Consider the following 6,820-nt stretch of genomic DNA (forward strand, 5'->3'; position numbering starts at 1 on the left):
TGAATGGAAGGAGAGAATGAACAGGAGAGAAGGACAGAAAGGGAGGAAGGGAGAAAGAAAGACTTGGCCATTTTTGTCTCATTTCAAATCTAAACATTTTGGACATTTTAGGTGTCACACTAAAGTTAACAGTTATCAACTTGCTTGCTGAATTTCATATTCCAGGCCAGGGCTGTATGCTAAAGAATATGTCAATATTCAGATGATATCTAACAGTTTTTACCCTTCCAAGAGTCCCTCATATTGTTATAAAGGAAGCCACACAAGTAGGGCAACATAGCTTTCTAAAGAAAGCATTAGGAGATTTTGTAGATTGCTGTGTATAGATTAAGAAGGAAATAACTAGTATCTTGAGAGAGGAAGTTGAAGATCCCACAGAAGAAGTCATGCCTACAAGGCCACAGTAGATCTTTGAGTGTTTGCATGTTTGTCAGTGAGCTATAGGATGGAGGAAGCCAAGTGGGTACCACACTTGGCTGATGTGTAATGGGCTCCTAGGAGTAAATTGGCCCAGCAGGGCATCACTCAGGTTGTGAAACTCTCACACACTGAGAGGTGTGACCAGGGACAGAGAAGATTAAGGGGGAGGGGGAGGGGGAGGAGAGGGGAAAGGGAAGGGGAATCCTTCGTTTACAATAAGTCTTTTATGGGCTGGAATTGGGATTTTGCAAGGGACATCTCAGCCCAAAGACTGAGATGCTCAAAACCTAACCTGGTATGGGAAATCCTTCTGTATATGTGTTGCTTTTATTGGTTAATGAGTAAAGCTGCTTTCAGCCAGGGAAAGAAACGATTCTCACCCACTTAGCTCTCCAAGAAACTGGGAGGGGAGAGGCTAAATATTTCAGCCATTGTTATAATTGAACAATGTTATAATTGGTTCACTGACAATTTCATACACAGATAGAATCTGTTACTCTTGTTCCCCTCAGTGTCTCGTCTCTCTCCCATCCCTGTCAAGACGGTCTCTTTTCTAGATTTATGACTTTTAGTTTTGCTTTGGCTCTCCCAGTAACCGGAGCCATCTGTGTGGCTATTGGATTAGGTCTATCTTTTGGCACCTGGTGGGGTCATGAATGAGTGGCCAACTGAGAACGATGGCTCCCCCTTCTCTGAATCTGTCAGGGAAGCATATAGTTCAATAGAAAAGCATAGTTTACCAAGCCCCTCTCCCCTGCCCACACCTGGCTGTTAATGGGAGCATTCTCCCACAGGTCCATAGAGACATCTTTGCCTGCTGAGGCTCCATGACTGCAGTGCCCGTGTCTTACCCAGAGGATGGCATCTTTGAGCCCTTCTCCCTATCTCCCAGCTCTTGCATTCCTTTCCCCTTTGCTTCCACTCTTCCACAATGTTCCCCAAATCTTAGAGGGGATGATATATATGTCTTTGGGGGACAGGGTGGTGAGTACTCTACCTTTACGTAGTCTCAGTACCTTGTACAGATGAGAGTTTCCGCATTGACCGTGGTTCACTGGAGAGAGAGACTTTTGTGAACCGGACTGAGAATGGTAATTGTCTATGGGTATAAACATGTATACTTAAAAGCCAGTTCAACACTGTGTCAATTTAGCTAAACAATGTAATTAAGAACTAAATCCTGATCCAAGTGCCCCCAGCCTCTACTTTAATTCAAACCCACACATCTCCAAGTAAAGGGCCCTTTGTCCTCAACTCGTCTTTGAGTTTATCCCTTTTTCTTCCTCTGGAGCTGGGGACTTCGACGCTTATCAGAGGTAAAACGGCTTGTGTGGCACCACCCAGCTGGGCAGTCCTTTCGCACCACCTGTAAAGGGATTGAGTGGCTTGGGTTTTGTTTCCTTCCTGTCTCCCTTGTTGGAGTCTGGAGTGTCCCTAAAGGAAGGATGAGGGACAGGACCGTTAGGCCATCTACAGCCACAAAACAACTTCACATCACCCCTTTCTCCTCTCCACATAGCGTGTGTGGCTCATGTCTCACTTTAAAGGTTACTGAGACTGTCACATGCCAGTGTTGAGCAAGCCAGAGCCATGAAACAGAAGGCTGCATGCACCCTTGAACTTCACCCTCTTCTTCCTTTGGCCTGAATGTTACATATTTGGGGAAAATCCATCTATGTTCTGGGTTGTCTTCATTCCCCAAAACCATGTCTGAAGGGGAACTATTTCACGTGGAAAATAATTCCTGTTGACTTGGGAGTTTTATAAAAAGAAAAACACAATTGGTTCAGGTCCAATCTGAGAACTTGGCTTTGTTCCTTGAAGTCATCAGCAAAGGGGGCTGGAGAGATAGTTCAGTGGTTAAGAGTGCTTGCCGCTCTTGGGGAGGACCGGAGTTAGCTTCTCAGCACCCGTGTTGGGCAGCTCAGAGTCACCTGCAACTCCAGCCAAGGACACTGGCGCACTGCCCTCCCTCACGCCCCGCCACCACAATAAATAAACAAAACAGATAATTTCAACAGTAGTAGGCAAACCACTAAGTCATATTGGCAATGGCTTTGTTCAGCCAGAAAACTGTTTTAAAGTGACCACAGCAGTGAAGTTCAGGATCTCTTCAGCACAGATTTTCTAGAAGCCTTAGTGTTCCTCTTCATTATTATCACGTTTGACATAATTACACCTTGTAAATACCTCAAATTTGTAATGACATCTTTTCAAGAATTAATCCTAATTATTGTACTTGACATGACAAATTAAACATGTTGTTTGACGTAATTACACAAAATATTCAAAATGCTAAGCATGCTTAGAAATAGCAATTAGCATAATTAAATAAAAAGTGACTATAAATTTTGATACCAAATCCCTGTCTTAGAGGGAAGCAGCTCTAGGATGATGTCAGGAAGACTAGGCTATGTGATTTATAAAATTACTTTTGACTCAAGAGTGGCGGAACATTTCCAGTGATTTGCTAAGTCCTGGACTGCATTAGAGAATGCAAGAACTGAAGAAACAGGTGATATCGTAGTCAGTCTGGAATGAACCACACTCCAGTGTGAAGCCCCAACCTAGCTGCGACTTCTTAGGAAACACTGAAAGGGAAAGGGGTGTCCTTCAGAACCCTTTTTCTCTTTAAAAGGAGCAATGTCAGACTGTAGGCTTCACATAAGAGGGGACCTTTACAGTGACTGATAGTCTTAAATGTGCAGGATACAAGGAACACTAATCACTGTGTTTTGTTTGGACCTTTCCCTGAATTGCTCTTCTTTGCACCTCTCATTGAAGAATGTGTAAGCTGCAGACTCCTGGCATTATAGACATGAGTCAGAGAGGAGTACTCATTGGTATGTCTAGATTCTCAAGTCCTGAAACAAAGGATTGGGCCAGGGGCACATGAATTGCCATAGATAGAGAAAGAGTCTGCTATGAAAGAGAGAGACACTCCCAACAATTGGGTGGACACTGGGCAGAGGGCTTGGCAAGTTCTGGGCTCGAAGACCTTGGAGCACAAGAGTCTAGATCCCCTGTAAAGTTATTACATAGCACCAGCCTTCCAGGCATTTGGGGACCCCATGGTTTACGTTGTGTAGGCTCTGTTTTATTAGGCATAGTTCATGTTGGCCGGCGTTTCCAGTGTTTCTCCCTTACTTCTTTCTTTCGTGATGCCTCTGGAGCTTCCCTCTTCTGTGGGTTCTCCTGTCTCATTAGGCTTCAGAGGAAAAGAGCATTGCATAAAGTATGTTTCTAATTAACCCAAAGACCAATCCCAGAATTGGGGGAGGAAGGACTGACCAGCTCTTAGTCTGAAAGACTGTTTGAACCAAAACTCTGAGTTTTGTGACTTGCCTGAGGTCAGCAAGTAAGAACTTGAGTTTGAACTTGAGTCAGAACTTGAACCCAAGTCTGAGAGCAAAGAGAGCTCTCTGCTTCATTAGGTCTTTCTAGAAGGAGGGCAGCGTCTCTTGTTGGCATTGCATGCATCTACCTTTCAGAGATTCAGGTCTCACAGGACTGCCTGGGAACTGCCAGAGTTGCGGAAGAGACAATACGTTCGTTCAGGTCTTGTGTGTCAAACACCGCGAGAGGAAAACTTTCATTAGAAAGAATGGCAATTGATCACACACCTCTTCAGGAAGGAATGACTGTCAGTATTCCCTTTCTGTCTTAAGGTAAAAAGACATGGGAGACAGATGTTATTATAAAGTCAATGAGCTGACTGGCAGGAACTGCTCCTGCTAGGGGAGTGGGGAAGGGTTGACAGCATTCTCCCACCCCCACCCCCTACCCCCAAGGGAAGGCTTCAGGCACAGGTTCTGGCTTCTACTCCCAAGGGACCAGCTGAGACTGTGACTACTGTCTGAACCACTCAGCCCACAGACCTTGGTGCAAACGAGTTCCGCGGGCAAAACAAGAGAAGATTGAAAAGCTATAGAGGCAAGTATTTTTTTAAAAAGAAAAAAAAAACCTTGTTTGTACCATTAACTGTGCTCAATATCTTGGAATGGGACAGGGCAAAGGTTGCTTCATTACTGAAAAGATAGATCTCCCTCCAAGCCTATCCTGAGGTCGTGTACATAAAGACAGAAGTGAAGTAAAGGAAAAGTAGCTTAAATGCTAAGAGGGGCATGAGATGCTGGTGTGTGTGTGTGTGTGTGTGTGTGTGTGTGTGTGTGTGTTACATGCACATGAATGTTTGGGTACCTGTTCCTGTATGAACCCATGGAAAGGCCAGAGCAGGGTGCTCGCACTACTTCCTATCTTACTGCCATGAGACAGGGTCTCTCACGGAACACAAAGGAAGCTCACCATTTCAGGTAGACTGACTGGCTACTGAGCACGTGGGATCCACCTCGCCCTTTGTAATTCCTGAATTGCAGACTCAGGCAGTGCCAGACATTTTATAGGAGACCGCATTTCCTTATGCTTACAGAGCGAACCCTTACTCACTGATCCATCTCCCTAGCTCACGTGGCACTTTAACTAGTTTATCATTAAGCAAGTTTTTCAGGTGACCTTTTCTCTGGACAGACAGGAATGCAAGTGTGTTTATGCACATATGTGTGTGTGTGTGTGTGTGCTGGTGAATACATAGTGAATATAAAGTTCCCAGACTTTAAGAAGCTGGTGGACTAGGGAAGACCCAGAGTTGCCTGCCCCTGCTCTTGACTAACAGGTGACTTGGGTAAGTGTCCTAATTTCTTGGAGTCTTGAGTTGTTCAGTTACTGTGTGAATATGGATGGGGTGTCTTCATGAGGAAGAGTGTCTTCATGGAGCAGACTTGTTCTTTGGGCTCTGTTTGCTCTTAGGTACCAACCTTTATTGTACCACCTAAGTGTATGCACTTAGTGTTTAGTGCCCATTTTTTTTTCAGATGCACAAGGTTCTTTCCTTCATATGTGTATGTACAGACACCATGAAGCATCCTATTTCCCCCAAAAAAGGTAAATATGAAATATCAAATTTTGAGGCAGGAAAAGAAGTTTGTGTCTGGCTTGACCCATTACATGACATCTGATCATAGAAATGCCATTAATACTCCCAAGCTTGTCCCTTTCTGTGTTGAGTGTGGAGGGTGTTCAATCAAGGTGGTAGAGGCAATGGGGACATAAGGTGAAAGCTAGGACACCACTGTGTATGTCTAGCTCACAGGAAATACCGAAGAGAGGTGATGGGGAAAGATGAGAGGGATTCAGAAGAGAATTTCTAAGCAGACAATAGAGAAGATTATACAACCACCAGTTAGAGTCCCGAGGCAAGAACAGAAGTCAAGTTTATTAGCAGATGTGTGTGAACACAGAGCAGGGCAAGTCAGACAGGAAGAAAGAGGGTGTATGGGAGCCAGAGCCTTCAAGTGTACCGAGTCTCTGCAGTGGAAACACTTAGACCCAGGAACCACAGGACAGCAATAGGTTACCCACGTGAATGGGGACTGTCCTTCATAGGCAAGCACTTGAATAAGTTCCCCCACATTCTTACCACAGACAGAGATAAAGTAAGTGGGATGTGGAGTTCTGGCATCCATTGAGATGGGTGAAGGAGAAAGAGCTGGTGAAATTTACACAAAGTCATCCGAGTTCTGTTGTCCTTTACAAACCTTTGGGGCCATGACTAGGAGGTAGGTGAGGGGAAAGAGCTGCAAAGATCGGTGGAAATGTGCGTTAAAGATGTCAGAGACTTAAGAGAGTAGAGGAACAGGGATAGATCCAGAAGAACTTGACACCCTGGAGGGCCCCTGGCAGTTCTACCTTCATGAGCTCTCCACACCTAGCCTCAGACGGGAGCAGTCCTTCAGGTGGGACTTGCTGGATTTTCTATATAATCTTATTCTAAGATGCATCGGACTCCATCTTAACTTAGTTTATGGGAGGAAAGATCTGTGCTTTGGAAGGTCCCTTCTGGCCACAGCCATGTGGTTTCCATGACAATGGGTCTGTGAGGAAGTAGAACATCATGGCGGCAGTACCATGTGGCAGAGCAGCTACTCCTGTCATGGTGGCCAAGAAGAGAAGGTAGGCATATGAGAAAAGGCCCAGGGATGGCACGCATCCTTTAAAGACAAGCCAACTTCTTCCTATGTGTCCCCTCCCCTGCTTTACCAATAATGTCAGCATATTATGAATCCATCTATTCGTAAGTCATTGATTACACCAGAGCCCTCATAACCCTATGCCTTACCAGAGTCCTATCTATGAACACAGCACCAGGAACCAAACCATCGACACCTGAGCCTTTGTCAGAATTCTTCATAACCAAGCCAAGAAGTGATAACCTGCTTATTTGTACTTCAGGCGACCATTCCATATTAACTGGACTAATTAAAGTCCCAAACAAACTTATGGACCAGCCATTTTCTCCTTTCAGGCTTACTCTTTTTTCCTACTTTCTTAACCAGTTGGAATG

Source organism: Myodes glareolus, chromosome 6, assembly GCF_982192425.1.
Source record: "Myodes glareolus chromosome 6, mMyoGla1.1, whole genome shotgun sequence".
Taxonomy (NCBI): Eukaryota; Metazoa; Chordata; class Mammalia; order Rodentia; family Cricetidae; genus Myodes; species Myodes glareolus.